Raw genomic sequence first — 20695 nt, 5'->3', positions numbered from 1 at the left:
AAGAATATAGAGGGACTACAGCATTGGTTTGTTTTGTTTTGTTTCCCTCTTCTACTGAGCTGAACAATCTGTTCGGTATAATCACCCTCCAGAGGTTCCTTGCTGGTGGTCATTATCATCTTTTAACATTGTACTGAACCTTCTGATGTCCCCAGACAACTGCAAAGTCACATTAGCTTCATTTTATGTATCGAGCGCTGAGGCAAAGATGCTTACCTCGACACGAGCAGGGAGTCTGATAGAAGCAGCCAAGGTACAACGCAAATCTCTTCACACCTACCCAGACGCTGCTCCTTTCGATAACCACAAACTAATCCTTCTTCATTACAGAGCCACGGAGAAAACAAAATGCCACAACACATCTAAACCTCTATTGAGAGAGAGGACAAAGACCCCTGTGGTTTACCGTAGAATAGCAATTATGCCTCCTTTCCATGGTCCACTTGCAAGAAACCACTTCTGCAGCCAATTTAATGTCTCAAATTTACCTCTGCATTTAATCAATCACAAAAGACCAGATCATGCTGGGACAATCAGATGATGTTATCACTGCTAATGAGCACTAAGGAACTAAACACAGTTTTAAGTAGGTATAAATGAAAGCGATGGAAACTGTATGTGTTCACTTAGCAGTGATGAACAGTTGTACAGCCTTCCCTCAGAGGCAGGCACCCGTGTCCAGGAATGACAACACTGATATCAGCAAGTGCTCTGAACATGAGGATCTCCTGGGGTCAGCTCAGCCATCCCTCCAAATTAGGAGAAGTATCACTGCTGCCAGTGCAGGCACACTGTTGTAAAACCTATATAAGCAAAATCAAAGCGTGGCTACTAGGGCTGCCCCAAAATCAAAGTTCAGTGAGAAGGCAGGAAGGTACACAGCTCTAACCCTGCCACTTTCCCACACAACACTGCCCAAGCAAGTACATGCTCGGCAACGGGTAACAGAATGGTGTCACACAGCATCCCCTTCACTGCATCCACAGTCAGTGACAGAGAGCCCCAAAGGCACCACCAATCTGCCTTTGCCACAGTAGGTTGTGTCTGTAGTACCAGTGGAGTCATTGCCCAGCTACAAAACTGAAGGACAGCCAACACATCCTACGGTATTCTCCCAGATAACCCACAGGTAACCATGCCCCTCTCACATGAGGCAGTACAGGAGGAACCTTTCCACTGAGAAAGCAAGGACAATTGTGGTCCTCTTTCTACCAAAAGGAAACCATGACACAGAGATCACACAATCATTCAGATTGGAAAAGCCCTCTAAGACCATCTGATCCAACCTTTAATGTAGCATTGCCAAGTCCACCACTAAGCCACATCACTAAGTTCCATATCCACATGTTTTCTGAAGACCTCCAGAGATGAAGCAATCAATCCAGTTACAATACACAGAGATTCTTTGGAAGATCACAAAGCTGAAAAACTATTTTCTTTGTCCCTTCTAATACCTTAAATTAAAAGCCCCTGAGTGGCAGCTTTCAAGGAGGGGAGGAAAAATAAATAAAAATAAACAGAAGAAATAAAAAGAGACCTGGTGTCTGTGTCAATGACTATTACTTCTCTTTCTGAATTGACCAGAAGGAAAATCTTGCTTATAAGAATCTATGCTGTCTATGTCCTTCTCACTCTACAAGGCAACACACTTCCTTAATATAAGGAAACGTCCTCTCTCCTCCTACGATCTCACAGACCAAAGGGAAATGCATCATTTGATGTAAATCTTCAGAAGGAAACACAAACAGTCCCTGTGGAGAGATAACCTCTTCTTCTATCTGCTTCTGTCAAGTTTGACTCATGACAGAATTATGACCCCAAAATAACATTTTAATAAGTGTTTACATGCTACTGCTCCCCAAAGACTAGGCTGATAAAATTCTTCCTCAGAACTAATTACGCTTCAAGACAAGGCTGCCCTCGGTGGATGCAGCAGTGAAGCAGGACAGAGCTGGAGCTTTAGCAAGTGCGGGGCTCCTCCTTGTGGATGTCTCTGCAAAACCGTGCGTTCTGCACCGATTTCCATGAAAAGACAAAAGAAAGCGAAGTCGTGCATCAATAATCCTGGAATTTCCACTGCCTACAGTGGTTATACTACAAAGATGCAAATGCAGAATATCTCCCCTCTTTCTCCGTAGAGCTGAAGATCAGAGCACTGGAAAGGTAACACAGCAGCAGCCATTTGACATTACCATTGTGTTCTATACAGAACGAGACCATACCTTGTCTTCTCATGTGTAGAAGCCAAAGGAGAAAACACGTGGATGGCTGCCACACATACCTGAAGATTTGTGTAGGAGATACAACAGTCTTGGCAGCCTGCATTCCACCCTGCATCTTTCAGACCAATTTCTGTCTGGAGAAACCAGACCACAGGAGCAGCATGAAAATGGAGATTTTAAACCTTTCCCTTTTAATCTATTTTTAAAATAAATAAATAAATAGAAGAAAAAAAGTCTTCTGCTGGCAGAGCTTTTCAGCTTGGCAGAGATGTGAAGAAAGATTAAGTCCAGTAGGAGAATCAAGAAATAGGTAGTGTTCAGTTTCTGAAATCCCCATATCAAGAGTCAGTTGATAGTTATTATTAAACATATATATTTACATTCATAAACTTTATATATTATTAAACATAGCTATTATTAAACATTCCCAGAACAATCCTGCAAACAGCAAGCATCTCAAGCACAGCCCCATTTTGAGCTATCCAACATGCAATCCCTTCCAAAGCAGATTCACAGAGCAGTCCACAGTTGCATGATAATTCACTAGAACACCAAATATTTCAGTTTCATGTGTTTGAGGAATGAAGAGAGGTGACAAGATCTGCCCTCAACACTTGATCAGGACATACAACCCCCGAAGAAGAACAGTCAGGTTTCTCTGTAGTGCACTATGTCTCAGAAGTTCATTTAGACCTTCCTGCTCCAATAGCAAATAACATTTTCTAGCCAGAATGTATGCCTAATTCACATCCAATTTGCTCTTTTACTAAAATGACCCTTCAGCTTCTCTCTTCCCTTCTCCCCCTGCCACTGTCTCCCTAAACACTCAGTTTCATTTCCCTAGTTAAACAAGAAAAGTTTTCTTAGTCTTTTCTTGTGCATCCTGGGGCTGTATTAACACCTGGTTTAGCCTGAGTTTATCTTCCTTAAAGACAGGGTGACCAGAAGTATATACAGCATCAGCGATGAGCATCCACAGAGCATTAACCCTCTTCTGTCTCTAGTGGAAATACCTTATCAGAAACATTCTACACTTACTTTTGACCCCATGATCTGATGGTTACTTATATCCTGATGTATATACATGGTCTTCTCCCTGTCCATAATTTCCAACTTGCAAAAGAAATTCTTGTGCAATATGGTGAATCTGGAACAAACAGCCCTGTGTCTTTGGAGTCGGTGTCCTCATTAAATTTACCGAAATCATCATTTTACAGTATTCATTTGCTACTGGTGAGCCTTCAGCCTTCATATTATATTTAAAGGAATATCTTTCTTTAACCCACAAATGATTAATCTTGTTTGGATCTGTTATAATTAAGAAATCTATCCCTCTAATACTGTATTTTTACACTTCAAAGAGATTACGTCCTCATCTCTGGAAACAGCCAAGGCAGGAGCTGAAGATACCCACTACCCTGAGAAATATCAGGGAGGAAAAACTCAGGGAGGGACTTCTGGCCCCACTAAGTTCTCTTCTGGCACAACCGGTGATGCTCAGGAACCTCTGACCCAAACCTCCCAGAACTCCATGACAAGATCTCAGTGCACACTCTGTCTCTAATCCCTCCAGCCCACACCTTCCAGGGAATCCACATCGCTCTGCTTTTGGCACAAGGCTTGTTTACTCTGACGCTTGCAATAAGTACATTGCATTATCACATGAGAGTGTGAGTCGGAAGCATGCAATGCTCAGGTTCAGATTGTTTACTTCTACAGAACCTGGAAAACACTCTGCTCTAAAAAGGTCACGTTAAAAAAAATAATAATAATCACCCTTTGTTCTACCACCACAGTGGACAAAACTGTGGCAGTGCATAAGGAAACTTTCTCAAACCAAGCTCAGGGCTGTCAGGTGTCATTACAACTTCAAATGCATATTTTAGCTACAAAACAGAGCAATAATAGTCTTACTTAAATAGCAATCTAAAAGGATCTTTATTCAAAACGCAGCCCATTGCCTGAGGAGCAGTAAGTATAGCAGAACTTGCCACTGATTTTTGTTGGTGCAGAATGGCCTGTCCTTAAACTACCCGAGAAAGCCCAACAGGAGGTCTCTAAACAGTTACCCAATTTCTGCGATCGGCTGCGCAAGCTGCAGCAGGCTGATGGAAATCTTCCACCCTGGCTGAATAACCTGAGTGAAAAAGACCATTTCATCTGCTGATGATAGCGACAAGGCAAACAATTCCCTTTCAAACAAGATGGTACGGTGCCTTTCAGCTATGTAACGTTGCCATCTAGTGACCATCTTTAGATATAACACACCAGGGCACCCACCTGGTGCTCTTCAAGTCTCCCGGCCCCGTCCGGATTCACCTGCAAACCTCACACCTGCAGCCCTGCCCCGACTGACAGAAGTCAAATCAATTTGTACCAGGCAATGTTGGAGGGATACCTCTTCTGTATCTGTCATATACACACATATATATATACATATATATATATATACACACACACACATATATATATATACACATATATATATGTTCAGAGCAAATAGATACAAGCCAAATGCTGGCTTCCAGTCTGCTGATGTAAACAGGTTATTCTCCTTAAGTTAATGGCGTTCTGTAAAGAGAGGGATAATAGGCAACATCAGCTGGAAGTCAAAAGTGAAACTACCAGATACCAGAAAAGTGAATATTTTCACTCTTTCCATATTCAGATTTGAAAACTCAGCAAATAATCATTTTTAAATCATTAATAACTTTGGCTAAAAAGCATTTTTCAATGACCAGAATAATACAGATATCTGAGACATGGGGGCAGAGACAACAATAAGCATCAATCCCCCCATCCACATCCAAAAAAAAATACCAAGTGGAGAAAAAATAGCCAGGGAAAAGCTTTTAAGTATAAGAGCACATCAGAATCCACTCATTGCGGAGAGCTTTGAAATATCCAGCAGTGCCAGCACTGGGAAGCCTGAGTGGCAATATTTGTGCAGTACTGGCTGTGTACCCAAGTCACAGGATATCTTGAGAGGCATATAATGACAATATTTACCCTGCAGTCTGACTGCGTCTGACTCAGATGGTGGGAGTTTGGGAGACCCCAGATGGGCCTCTCCAAAAATTTACTGCTAATCTAAACCTCTGCTGTGCCTGGGCAGACAGCAAGCACAAGTAGCTTCACAGGGAGAAAACAAAAAAGGAGTCACTGACCTACGTACTGCCCCTCTGCCAAACCCTAGGTTGCTGGCATACAGCAGCTTCTTTAAAAGAGGAAAGAAAAAAAAACACTTCTCTCAAAACTGATTTACCATCAAAAGTATAAGTCAGTTTCAGAGATGCATGATGGCTAGAAAATATTAATCCCCGCCAAAAATTCTTCATAGGGGTTGTTACCCTGGTGATTCTCTTCCACTTGCTACAAACCACTAAACACTGCCTAAAGATGCCAGATTCTGTTTTGTTTTCCAGGTGTACCGAGGTTTTGGAAGATCTCACTAAGAGTCAAACAAATTTAAGGAATTTCATAATTGGCTTTAATGGCAGCAGAATGTGGCCAATGCACTGTCACTCTGCAAGTCCAAACTATTATACTGCCTTAACTACAATGTTGAACAGAACTGAGGGAAGACCAGATTGAGTGGAAGCCACACCACAAAGCGCTGTTGAATATGTAATGGAATTGAAAAATGCAAGTGAGAGAAAGTTAGGTACTAAGGTTTTACTCCTGACCATTAGACATGGCTTAAAATATATGGGAAGTCAGAACTAGAAAGGCCAAATCACCAACAGAACCAGCAGTGTCAAGTCTGAGCCATCAGAATGAAAAGCCTCAAAAGGAAAGGCAGCAAGTGAGCGTAATATTACGATAATATAGATGAAACAATGAAAAGTTGTTTACCTGAAGTCTTGTTATTCTTGACTATTTGACAAGGCAATTACTGTCAGCATTTAGCACTCTCCCATGTCTTCCAGGCAATGAGGTCTAATTTTTCATCCTTTTGAGGAAGCTCATCACACCAAAATGTCAAGAATAACTAATGAGCTTTATGTAAGCACTCGGCGGAAAATCCATTTAGAGGGTCAGTTCAATGTGCATACAGCTCCTTCCATGCAAGCTTCTAATTTGCTATCCTTCCTCCCCATAACTTGAGCACTTTAGCAAGAGCGTAAGTATTCTTCAGAAATAAATACAGAGCAAAAGTAAAATAAAAATAAAAATCTGCAGAAGCAAAATCATCATCCGTCTGCCTTTTCAACAAAGAAGTACTGAAAAACCTATAATTATCACCTGAGAAGACTCACAAAGTCAAGTACTCTGAAGATAGCACAGCAACAGCTGTGGATACTTAGGTTACTCTCTCCCTCCATTGTAAATATAAAAAACTTCTCAGGAATAATTTTAGCCAAACACAGACTATGAGCTGGTGAGTGTACTGTCTGTCCTACTGATCTGAAGAAATAAATTAATTTAGAACCAAACTTCATACCCCTTCCTCTTGGTTTTCTGCTCCACTGAATGCTGTTTTATTGGTAACGTTCGAGTGCAGCTTTTTTGTGCATTTTGGTACCGTAAGAGAAAGCTTCAGAACACTGCCAAGTGCCATTGGCTAAGGGCTTAATCCAAAATACACAAAGATTGACTATATTGCTTATGGCTTGCTGTTTCCGAACACAAAGTAGAATTGGTTTTCAACTGCACTTTACTCACAATTTACTACCTTTTTAGTTCTTGTAACTGAGTGGACTCTTTCTTTCAAGCTGATTTTTCAGACAAACCAAGTCCATATTTTGGTTTCAACACTGAATAAACTGCAACTAGAAGATAAAGAGAACCAAGCCTGCCTCCTCCCAGCTACCTATCTTACCACTAGACCACAGTCAAACACTCTCAGGACAGACCTTTAATATACCACATTCAGTAGCAACATGACCCTCCTCTAATCTGATTAAAATGAACTCAATGACACAAAATTGCATTTTGTAGGCAATCTGCTACCACAGACCCACTCCATGAGCACTTAAGAGAATCAAGCAGCCCGCAAGCCAGAGGCAGAACAACTTGATTTCTGAGCCTGAAAAGGGTTCAGACATTATTTAAAAGCCAAGTTGCTTCACTTGTCAACGCAAGGATAACTCCTGACATGTGCACAGGGACAGTTATGACACTTGGGAAACTTCAGTCAATCAGGAATGCCCCTGTGCAGGTTAGGAGCCTTCAGGGTTTAAACACTAGTTATACAAGTGTTTTGGGGTTGTAATTTAGGATTGAAGGACCTGAATTTATGCCAAGTGCAACCTCAAGCACAAAATCTGACCTACACCTGGCCTTGTCCCTGCTGTGTCTCCATACAAAGAGCTTTGAGCTGTAACGGGGGGTTCCTAAACCCATGGGACCACTAACACAGTAACTATGGTCAAGAGCTGCAGTTGGATCACTCAGAGAGAGGGAACTGGAACAGCCCTCCAGCAACAGGAAAACAAAACAAGTCACATGCAGAAGTTATTAACCTACAGCTAAGTCTGCAAAACTGCATGAGTCAAAATTATTTCTCCTGCTCTAACAAGCCTGCTATGGAAATAGATTGATACAGAACCTCTGAGCCATCTTACTCTGTATCCATGGCAGTGTTCTGCAGATTTTAATGGCCATTCTACAATACCTTTTTCTTTTTGTTGTTGGCTCTGCTCAATACTTCACAGCCATTTTTGTTCTTTCTCCCTAGAGAGTTAAAAGGATTTAGTCTTTAACTCGGGAGAGAAATTAAACCTCTAATTAGACCAGGTGTGTCTAGAACTGCATCCCCAGGAAACCTAAATAATTCTACTTGCATTTTACAAATTTATAAATCATTAGAATGCAAAGCCTGTAAATAGCAATCAGTCAGAAGCTTGAAAGTGCACTGAAACACCAGGAATGAATGCATGCTTCCCACGCCAAAAACATCCCACAAAGCATTAAATTCCTGATCCAAAGCTCAGTGGAATTACTGAAAAGAGACCCATAGGGTTTTGGATCAAACCTGAAACCCTGCAGGCATACAGTGTTTAACAAGACAGAGCTGCCCTGGCTTGACAGAAGCAGCTCAGGAGCCACAGATTAGCTTACCCAATGAGTTAGAGGAGCTTCCAGAAGCCTATGCAGAGGCTTTGCCTAGAGGATAAAAGCTTTAATAAAGCTGGACCTGTTGGGCTAAGTGCCTCTGAACAAGAAACAGTCCGCCTGCAGCTCAGAGAAAATTATAGTGCAAAAGAAGAAACAATTTGCTTAAGGTCACATAACAAAGTCGGAATTACTATATATGTTGTTCAAATCCACTTCTCTTGGCTCGTCTCCTAACCCAGACCATCTGCCTCCTGTATTGGAACTCTTTGCACTTATCCCAGGTCTATAGCTAGCACTAGTGCAGGGAAAGCAGGCCTTCCTGAGATGAACAGAAATTAAACTTGCTCTTTGCAAGGAAGAGAAGGCAAGCCTGGTAGCTCTCCTGAGCAGGTGTACCTGTGAAGAAAGGCTACCCACGTGCAAGTCAAAAAGCCCTCCAAAGGCAGCACCACCTGTATCCTAGCAGGTATCCTCTGCTATTAGTTGGATTCCTTGGTTGTCTAAGGGGAAAAAAAAAATAATAAAGCAAATGGCAATTACGGTTTACCCATGCTAATTTGCAAGGATGAAACCTGCTCACATTGATCTGTTAAGCATCCACCAATTTTCTCAAACATGGAACAAATGCTGGCGTGTCAGCAATTGTAATTAAAAAAAAAAAAAAAAAAAAAAGCCTTTTGAGGCATTCATCAACCTGAACATCTGGTGGGGAATTCAGAAGAGTAATAGCCCATATTAAGGTTACTGTACCAGAGGTTTGAAAGGGATGCAATTTCTCTGCTGTGAGATCGACTGAAAGTTATACACGAAGCATAATTACACACAATATACACTTCCAATAGGGAATAAACTTTTATAACGTTGGCCGAGAGTGTGCATAACTTTCCCTAGGACCTGCCTTTACTCTGTTTCTTCATAAACCTTCTCCATGGGCAAATTAGCCATAACAGCTTGCAGGCATCTCAAAACATCAAAGCAAAGAAATAATAAAGAAAGGTGGCTCAGAATCACATGGTAGCTATGGACAAAGTACATGTGACTTAATTAATGTGACTTAATCGTGGTATTAACCAAAATGTTAAATGTCGTGCAAAATGAGACTTAGATCCTACTGTTTTAGACAGATTTTGATACAGAGAAGAAAAAATATTGAGGAATATACTGTTAAAAGACAGTTTTCAGAGTCTACTTCATATTTTGCTACTAATCTGAACAAATAGCAAAATGCCTTACTAAAGACAGATTGCACATCTGAAGTCTGTAGTAGCCCTCAGCACTTCTTGAAGCAATATTCCCAAGGAGATCCACCTAACTTTAGCTGGTGGATCCTACTTCATCAATCTACCTTTTTTTTTTTTTTTTTAATTGAACTCAGCATCAAGTGTAGGGCTGTGGCCATGATACAATGCTAAAGTTTCTTTCTGAGAAAAGAGCAGTGATTTCAATTTGATGAAGGGTTGCTATAAAGACTCTCAAAGCAGATATTTTCATTACCATCCATCAACTTCCATTTTAGCCACAGACATAGCACTGGAAGTATAGCCTCTAGTCCACCTTTCTTGTTTATTACTCACAAGAGGGGGGAACCAATTTAACCAGAAATGATGACTTCTTAAACTTTTCATAAGATAAAGTAAGACACTGGCCTTGACACCACTTGGAAAGGAAAAGAGAAGTCATTGGATACAAGTTAACATAACTTTTTATATGATCCTTCTACGTGTGACATCATAGATCCCCCACACAATGGGAAACTTAAAATGGGATATATATAATCTGTACCTGTATCTCCTCAGGATACATAGATGTGTGTGAAACACCCACTTCCTAGCAAGAACCTAGCTAGGATATTCTACTGCAATTACAAGTACACACGTTCGGAAAGTTAAGATAGCTGCAAATACAGGTGTGTCATTTTTATTTGCAAAATACTTTACTTGCAATCTCTGCAGAGGCCTAAGACTGCCTCTTATTGTTTTGTCTCAAAAATAGCATGGTGGGAGGTTATGGAACTGGTCCTGAATCAGCCACGCTCCACCCCAGTGGCCTGCTGAAGTCCTAGTGCAGGAGAGCTGGCTGAATAAGCATCACTGATACCTCCCATGATCTCAACCAAAAGCATTTCCAATACCAACGTTAAAGTTTCTAAATGAAACCACGTAGCTATGAAAAAAAAAAATAGATATGGGAGAAAGGAGAGATCTGTAGATTTTCTGTTGCAGGCATCTTACAGTATTAGTATTGAAAATCTAATCCATTTGCTCTTATTTGGAGAAGATGGCAGAGCTCCAAGGAGTGTCCACAAGGCAGCAGCATCCGTGAGAGAGGCAGGCACAAGTTTTAAGACCTCCAGCAACACCCCACACTGTATGGTGGCCACAAAACGCTGGCAGAGTGTGAATGCATCCACAAGAAACGTTCAAGAAAGCATACACAAGAAGCATTACAAGCTGCTTGAATCAAGGACACAACTTGACAAAGTCATGAGGCCAACAACAACGTGACATGGACCCACAAGAGGGTTCTGTGGCTCCTCGTGGAAGGGTACCCTGAAAATAAAAACCCATCTTTTATTTTAGTGGGTTCTTACAGACCACCTAGAAGTGGTGGACTTCAATGTGAATCCCTAATCCTAAAGCAGCTTTGAAGATTTAAGAATAAAAACATCCCAATTCAGCTTCCTACACCTTTTCACTGTACCACATATAGAGGTGTCACTCATTTTTTGAGCGGCAGACAACTGTGATAACCGTATCCTGTAATTCACTGATACAGGATACACATCACCCACTTCATCTTGCTCAGCACGGTACATACAGAGAAACAAGTCAGGTTTTGACAGCCTTTATCCTGGCAGCCCTGTACAGCCAGGCCATCAAATTAGAGCCCACAGGGGAGGTAAACAGAGGGGAAGACGACGAGGGCTGACCCTGCAACCAAAAGGAAGTTTGCAGCCTGGCATAACCACTCAGAGAGCTCACAGAACACCACAAAAATCCACAGAAACATATTCCTATATTCCACATTTTGTCACAGATGTTTTGAAATACATAACCAAAATGCTTAATGTTGTTTAATACATCACGTAATGCCAGAAGGCAAGAGCACCTCACAAAGCACTGAGGTATTTGGAAATTTCAGTGAAGATCGGAATTCAGTTACATTCAATTTCAAAAGGTCACCAAGGCTTTTACACTGCACCAGCAAATTAACTGTTCTTGGGATCTTTATCTTGTCTGAAAAAAATATATATCGTTCTATACATGTGTTAAAAACAGCTTTTTGTAATCCTTGACCTTTAGCAGCACACACAAAGGCTGTATACACAAAACTACATTTGAGCCCTGAGCAATAGTTGATCTCTTAAGTCAGAAGAACAGCAAATACTTTCGCAGACCTATGAAGCACCCACATAAGCCATCCGAAGTGAAGCCCACCTGTGCTTGCCTTAAAGAAGGACAATTTGATCTATATAAACTGAGAGAAACAAATAATCTGGATTGTTTTAGTGACATAAAACCCATCTTCAGCTCATTACGCTTTTAGGGGTTAGACCAACTTTTAATCAGAACAAACTCTCTCCTGCAGGTCTTATAAATTGCCCAGATAGGGTAACCCAATCCCAGGTGTAGTCCTTTAGAGGCAATTCTTATGTTTCTGAAATAGTGTAAGAACAGGTATCTTCTGAAGATAAAGAACAGAAATGGAAGCTTCTGTCCCTGTGACCGTTAAGTCTCACACAGTGTTAGAGCTCCAGGACTGTAAAAAGACAGTTTCTCGATTAGACCTGCAGTCAGATGAGAGTTTGGTCCCAAATCTCAGTCTGAAATATACCATGTGCTGTGTAGGGCCTTCAGTAAATAAATAAATAGATAAAATTCAGTACAAGTCAAGCTTACTCTATGAGCAGCTAATGCAGATATGAGAATGCAGGACATGAGTTTTTGCTTCCCACTGTGGCACGTATGGTGCGGAAAACCTTGCAGAAGGTGGATCTTGGCATTTCACATAAAAGGCTGGTGAGCAATGTCTTATAATAATCCAGTAAAGGAAGGAGGAATTAGTTAATGATCTCCTTGCCTCTTTTTAGTTACACTGTAGTTTCACCTGAAGGTCTTAGAAGAAAGCTGATATCCCCTGTACCAAACATTCTTCTGCTGTGGACTGACATCAGTCTGTAAACCTTGTATTCACCTCCAGGCACTCCTATTAATGTTCTGCAATGCCCCATATGAAAAATGCTTATATAAAGATACATGTTATTTTACTAAATGTCTCATTACTAAATGTTTGTCAGATCAGAGAAACAATCAGTCTAGCAATACCATGCACTGTCAGAGTGGCTCTTGAGGAACCTGAGCCCAAAACTGAAACCTAATGACTAACAGACTTTGTTAGAGGGAGTGTGGTTAAAACTCTGGATCTACATTTTCCAGCTGGTCATGCTCTTTAAAACAGGACGGACCAATTCCCAGATATAAATATATCTGCATCTTCAGAAATTTAGCATCCAAACTCCTTTTCCAAATAGGCATCTAGTACATTACAATTCAGGTAACGTTAAATCACAGACAGAATACGGTTTTGAAATCTAATGGTATGACCTTGAATCAGTAATGCCTTGTGTGCAGAACATTCAGCATTCTTACAGGGTGTTGTGAGACACAAGAGGCATTCCAGGGCAACAAACCTTTTGCCTTCATCCTGCTCTGCAGTGCCATCACTGGGCCGGGAACAGTAGTGACTACTTCCATCCAGGAGCACCAGAACAGCTGCAGCCCTCTGCCTGGAACAAGGGAGGCAGAGTAAAGAAGGTGAGAAGGGGAAAAGACACACTTACCTTTTAGGAGGACAGTCCAAACAGCAGTTTCCCAGAAGCCTTGGGGGTTAACCCACCTTTGCACCACAAACCCATCTGGAGGGAGTACTTTTATCATAATCTGAGCCCAAGGAGAGTGGTGGATGAAGGATAATTGACACCATGCCTAATGGACTAAACACTCTCGTAAAAACCTAAACGCTCTTATAATGCAGGAAGCTCCACAAGGTCCACAGAGGACCTTAAACTAAGCCTGCTCTCACATGCTTTTCTGAATAGGGATTGATTTAAACAAGTGTTTAAGTGCTTTTTCTTAAAGCAGGACTTTAGGTACTAGAGAAATCAATAGCAGCATTTATCAGGAGAAAATAAAGATCAGTAACTTTTGATTCAAAACAAACACTGGGGGCAAACTACAGTTCAGAGAGCGTCCTTTTACGCATGCAGAATTTCAAATGAATCCGTAACAGAAAGTTGTGTAATATAATTAGCTAATTCTTAGCACCAATCTTTCGACACCATTGTAAATCTTAAAATCCCCCTACAGCTAAAACATTGTCAAATTTCATTAGTCATAAAGCCAAAAAATCAGTAACCTCAATGCTGGAGATAGACTGTCATTCAGCTGGTCAATAAACAGTAACTACAGCAGTTCCAGCTTTTGTTTGGGGATTAGTAGGACTGATAATGAGAAGTTTACAAGAGTAATAATCCTGCACAAATTGTTTCTTAATGTACTTCTGTGTAAAAATAGTAATAACTGCACTAGTACATGTGTCCTAAATACATACAGTCTTGGAACAACGTCTGGCTACAGTGAAAGTCTTCTGTAGTGTGAATTAATTGGTTATAAAGTGCTGATACACCTAACTTCATTTTTTTTTCTTGTTTGTTTTTAAAGTATATTTTTAACTCACAGACGCTGACTACCCACCCAATTTTGTTCTCTTACCTACTACCTCTTTCCTCTTCTCCATCTTGCTGCTGCCTCTAGCTGTCCCTTCCTAAGCAGCCTGTTTAAGGTGATTAACAAATCTTTAACAGCTGCAGATTGCATCTTCAGCAGGTGTTCCCTAGTAATCAGAGGCAAGGAGGGCTTGTGGCATTGAATGCGTTCTCCAGAAATAAGAGTAGGAACAAAAACAGTCTAGAAATTGAGAACTGGGATATTGGTGTTGCCAGAGATGATGGATGCCAAGATCTCCACGTAACACTGGCATGTCTTGGAGCTCTTCTGTCCAAAACACCTTGCAGAGACAGCACACAGTAGAAATTATGCTGTGAACTAGAGATTACTGTTAGGAATGTTTTAACAATTCGTGTCCATAAAGAACAGTCCTGTCTGCCTCTGGGCCCTGCACTGGCATTTTAATTCTTGAACCACAGATGCAGTGTGTCCCAGTCTCCCCCTCATTCTAGTCAATTTATCAAGTCTTCAGAAAATACTCCTCAAATTTATGAACCTGTTTGCTTTTGTTATTCTGGACTTCTATTTCTAACAGTTACAGCCTTGTTTCTGTCTTCTTCGAGATTAATTTAACACTGCTATAGGTGTGACTGTCCCTGTGACTGGCTGGTGAAGAATGTTTTAATTACTCGTGAAGTGTCAATAAGAAAGCTATTTGTGTTTGTATGAAGTCTTTGATGTCTGGGGGTTTCAGAACAACTGATAACAACTAGTGACTGTTCTGGGATACTATGCAGGCCTCTGATATCTGGCCAGGTGGCCAAGAGATTAAGAAGAAGAAAAAAAGAAGCTGAAGGACGGCTGGGAGACAAGACCTGCAGGAGATGTTCTATAAACTTGATACGGTGCCAAAGGAGTACAAAGGGGAAGGACGAGAAAAAAACTTGGAGAGGAAGACTACGAGCCTTCAGCATGAAAGACCCCTAGAGACCCCCAGAGGAGACTGATGAGCATGCTCCAGGAGGAGGGACTGGACCCCGGGAGCTAATTATAATAACCTGTTTTTTTTTAGAAGTAGTAATGAATATGTATTAGTCTAGGAGAATAAAAATCAGCTGCTTGATGTAACTGGTGTGCGTCCTGGTGGAGCGGAGACTCCCGGTGCACCCAGCACTGTTTGCTTACCTCTATTCTTTTAATAAATCCTATTTTTTTTATTTAAATTATTTTGAAAACTGAGCCATTTCTAACATTACCCACGCATTCTCCTTCCAGGTGCTAGCAAACAAATGACCTCTTCTCCTATATTTTCTGTGCTGCTTTAGGTGTATCCAAGCTGACAGAGTCCATGGGACAAAGCAGTAGTAATGTAATGCTACACTGCTGTCACACACGTGCCAGAATGTTTTGTTTCAGATGTGGGTAGGATACAGCATAGATAAACATCTATGAAAGTTGACAGCTCCAGGAGGACAGACGGACAAAATGTGCAAGGTTGTACAGAATTTTTTAGCAACCCTCAGCTAGGTTTTGCCACTGTTCATTTGCCAGAAACCTTTCTTTTCCAAGCTGATCCAGCCTCTCTTCTTTGCCTTTTATTTCCCAGCTGTGCTGTTGCTGGTCCTGAGGGACATCAAGGTGACAGCGACAGGGTACTGCTCTCAAGTCCAGCTTCTCTAGGAGAGAGAGACAGATGAGCTCACCCATATAAGCTTTACTCTGAGAATATAAATTTCCATTTAGTCAGAAGATCATATGGTTTTCATGCCCATATATTTTCAGTCTCCTGTGTCTAAGCCTGCCAAAATTAGCACGTGGACATTCTTCAGCCTCCCTGAGGACCTCTGAGCTTGCCCGCCTGCCTGATGCACACTCGTAGGATTGCTCTCCACACCAGGCACAGCACGAGGCAGAGTTCAGCAACCAATGTGCTACACACAGTCCAAGAGACACAGTAATTTCCCTCTCCTCTCCTAAAGTTCCTGCCCCTCACATCCCATCTCCCTGCAGCATGTAAATTGGCCCAGTCGATCTCATGTTCCTGCTGTCTTACCCAATTTATTTCCATCGTTTTAAGCTAAGTACAAGAGGTCAGTAAGGTCCCCTTTTATCACAGGAGCCTGCAACTCGGCACTTCCATTCTGTCTTGGGAGACACGGCTTTGACCCCTCTGTCTGAAGAAGGAATTAAACTTCCAAGTAAGATCTGCCCCAGGGTTGCCTCAAAAAGAAAAGAGGGAGACACCAGCATCATCGCTCCGGATAAACAAGCAGAAAGGTGAAGCCCCTGCTTCATTTTTGTTCTGTGGGGTGGGGAGCAGGGATGGGGATGGCAAAATGTCTGGCTCCAGGGCACCATCTAAATCCTCTGGGAACCTGAGTCTGTATTTTAGGGAAAGCAACTGTAAAGAACAAATGAGAAGTCCAGTACTTCCCTTGTGCCCTGTAAATATCAATAACACCTAAACATCGATGGTTTCATTCCCAGGACTATTGCACTCAGGTGAGAAGTGACAGAATTATGTACAACTAAAGGTACTTTATCAGCCCTCAGGATTTCCCCTCATTCAGCGTCTCTGTCCTGTAACTGTGTGAAAATCTATCAGGCTTTTTGCTTCCTCTCTGTACAGAGAAATGGCTTGTCACAATACAAACAGCGACCTGATGCTTACAGGGCACGATCACATCATGTTTTGCTGAAGGGCATTTGATAGGTCTTTTCATATATTTAGGACTGAACTTCGCAATCAGATGGATAGAACCAAATTAATACCTGATGATAAAGCAGTGCCAGCCCCTCAATGATCTGATTCCCACAGCACAAAACCAGAGAGCAACACAAATTCCTCACCTGCTCCCCTCAATAGAAAGGGACAGGGAGCACACTCCAGTGCCTGTGGGAGAGCTCTTAAAGGTCCAACTCATCCCCTACAGAGGGATGCTGATGCCCCCACAGCAGCTGTTTCCCATCTGAGAATCTCCAAAGGAAAATACAGGTCTAAACTTTCTCCTCATTCCCAAATTAGCTGCTAATTGGAGGATTAATTTTATGCCATTCTCATGCAAACAACTTTATAGGATGAAGCAGAAAAAGATGGCTCCAAAGATGTTGAGCATGTGTCCCCATAGGATGGCTCACTCGCATTTAAGGGGCCAAGAAAACAAACTCATTTTACTGAATACGTCAACAATTATTCACAGCATCAGAATGAATACAACTCAGATTATAATGGATTTCTTCACAAGAAGACTGCTGTAGTAATTACATAAGGCATTGTAAATGGGAAACAAAGTCAACTGTAAATTTCAGATGTTATTTTATGCAAATACCGCAGCTGTAGTGTTCTGAAGAATTCCATTGTGAGCTGAATTGTCCATTTCTGATGCCATGAATAAATGTGTACCAATTTATTTCTAATAACCTATTATTTATGTGCAATTTCTTTTGTTCTCTAAATGCTATGAAGCCATTTAGAGAAACCACCTACATGACAACTTACCAATTATCCATATAAAAACCCCATATTGCTTTGGATTAGGCACATGCATAATTAAATGCCAACTAACTATTATGTTCATATAAGTTAGCAAAAGCCTGCAAAACTCAGCAATACAATGTTTCATTTGATCCTAAATAACCCTTTCTAAAACGAAGTGATTTATGTAGAGCCACCCCAGGATGCAATCAAATTGGACTCAGACTTCCCATTAAAGAGATTAGTGGCCACATGTATCAATATTTAAATATGCAACTAACAGCCACTATCTTCCAGACTACCCCAAAAAGGAGACTCATACTCTGCTCTGCTTCCACAGTGTGCCCAGTGGATGTGCATTCACCTTTGGGTGAATGTGGGGGCACGATGTGGTGCTTGGCAGCATGGCTGGAGGCTGGGGAGCTTGAGCCCCGTGTACCCATGCTGCAGGCTCTGGCTGTCCTCCAGGTCATGCTGCAGAGTGTCAGCAGTGGCTCTCTGCTGCCCAGCACCTCCCAAATGCCCCCAAACAGAGATGCTGGCACTGCCAGGACACCAGCCTGCCATGCAACTTGCCCCTTGCCAGGCAGCGTGAAGAGCCCAAAGGCTTTTTCTTCTATGGATGTGAAGAAATGTAGTCAATGCAGGCATTTCAGTGAAAACAGACACAATGTGGAAAGCCTGTGACTTCATGAGAAAGAAGACAGAGATAATGCACTCCCTCCAGAGCCCACAGAACAACACGCTAGCTTTTTTGGTGCAAGCCAATATGCTCTCGCCGTGCAACAACGAGTCAATCAAGACAGTTTCATTGTTGGGGCCATACCTATAGCACTCCAGAGCAAACACACGCACAAGAGCTTCTTGCCTTTGCAAGATTATAGAGCTCTTTGTCCTAACCAAGGATGTAAATAAACCACAAACGTGCCTCGGTAGATTCCTCAAGGCAAGCAACTAGAAATCCAGAACAGTTGATCTACAAGCCGAACAGCCCAGCTTGGCAAGCTGGAGTCCCCTGAGCAGTGAACAAGAGGTAAAGCACCAAGAACAAGGTTCACAGTATCCAACACACCGAAGGGGAGTGGCAGAGGGAGAACATCACCTTCAGCTAACTTTTGGAAAACACTGCAGAATTTAGCATATCTGCAAAACCACCTTCCGGCTTCCTAGAGGTAGACACAGATGGGAAGCGGGAACACACAGCCTGAAAGCACCTCTTGACCTCTGGCATCCCTTTAGGCTCCAGAGATACAAATATATATATATATATATATATATATATATATATATATATTTTTTAAAGAAAAAAAGAAAGTGACACTTCTACATGGTTGTCATCACCATGTGTAAAAAGTTATTACCTTATTTTCAGAGAGGAAAAATTCTTTTAAGCTCCTTTCTTCTCTTTAAGCTCACCTGCTGTAGCATCTCATTAGCTCCTGTGCTCGGGAAGCAAAGCCACTGGCACAGGAGACAGCAGGGTGGCCGTGTGACATACAGAGGAGCCACCAGCAAAGAGATGTGCTGCCACACGTGGGCTACAGAGGCAAAGAGCAGGGTACGGCTGTGTACAGACAGCAGAATTCATTAGCACTTGTGTCCTTGTCCCCCCTACACTGAGGGAGATGTGCTGGAAGCCACTGTATCATAAAACAGAACCTCATGTATATTTATGTAAATGAATGTAAATTTCATGCAAATTTAATCTGTGGGCAGGTAGGCAAGAGGAGCTCAATTGGCCCAAAGGGATTTCAGCCTAACTTTTCTGTTTTATTTTGTTTCAATTCATTCTGTATTTATGTTCATTCTTTTGCAATCAGATGCCATGTTTGATTTGATTTCTTTTTTTCCAGCTGAACTGTTCCTTACTCAATGAATGTAATTTGCCATATTGATTCTTTTGATATCTATTTTTCTTTGGTAGATCAGCATTCATCTTCACTTTTGTACTACAAAAAGGCTGCAGCAGCCTCCCTGTACCCTAGTTAACACCATCTCTTTTCTTCTTTTTACTCTCAATGGTTTTGACAACTTTGAACTTTGAACAGGTTTCCTTCTGAAACAAACTACCATTGCTTCCATTATTGCTATTCTGGAAAGTCTGTCATGCTGGCAAATAGCTTTGTATTTACAACAGTTAATAATGATACCTATTCCACTGCATTACATAGTTGTCTTTCCATATTAATGCATTTTTCATGTCTTCCTTTGCCCTTGGGCTTTCAGCACACAATTCATTTGTGGACAAAGCACTTGTATGGCCCTATTCTGTAAACTATTTAAAACATTGTCAGTGAAAAACACAATGAGAAAGAGCCCTGGAGGACCCATCCCACATTGCACTGAAACTTTGAAATCACTCACGTAGAAAATGTACACTCTGTCTCCTGTGCTTCAGATTGATTATTTAAAATGGCAATAGCCAGGGCACAGGGGCCAGAGAGGCATAAAATGCCTTGCAAAAGCAATTAAATGCCACAGAGAAACTCACATTTGATAACTGCAGAAGATTGTTTATTGCCTTGTTTACCCCTCCACCCTGAGCATTACTCTCCATGGTATGACAACGGGAAGACTGAACAAACCACAACGCCTGTACACATTCATTTCTCTGCTGACATTCTGCAACGTGCACGCATTTCCCACTGGCATCACTCCACAGGTAGCTTTCGAAAGGCTTTTTGCCCTGCGTGGTGACCTCTGGCAGTGTGGGGAAGACACCCATGGCACACGTACAGCCAGCAGAGCTGCAGGTGGGGGGACAGGTCCACCCCCACCACCACCATCCCGTGACCGTTCACACCTGAGCCTGCACAACAGGCCTTGGTCACCTAGAGGGGAACTGATTCCCTCATATTTGCCCCACTATGGGCTCAGAGCTGAACATATTTTTAGATAAAGAACAATTTATCTCACCTTTAAGAGTAGACCATGTAGTGTCAGCCCAGAAGAGAAAATTTGAACAATTTCTCCACAGGCGACGCATACTGCTGGCGTTACCCTTCCTGATGCTAGCCGTAAGCTCCACCCTTGCCCTGCACACACCTGGCCTCTGGCTGCTGTCCTCCACTCCTCCCCCACAAAAGGCCCCACTTTTCCACTTTTCCTGAGGAGAAGTGAATGTTTTTTCCCTCCACAACCTTCCCTTGGGGCAGTGAGGGCTTCAGGGCTCACGCTGGAGCCCTGCTCACTGCTTAGCTCCCCACCCCACT

This window comes from Aythya marila (assembly GCF_965140915.1).
Source record: "Aythya marila genome assembly, chromosome: 3".
NCBI lineage: Eukaryota > Metazoa > Chordata > Aves > Anseriformes > Anatidae > Aythya > Aythya marila.
The sequence above is the reverse complement of the archived record's forward strand: the minus strand, read 5'-3'. Positions refer to the sequence as shown.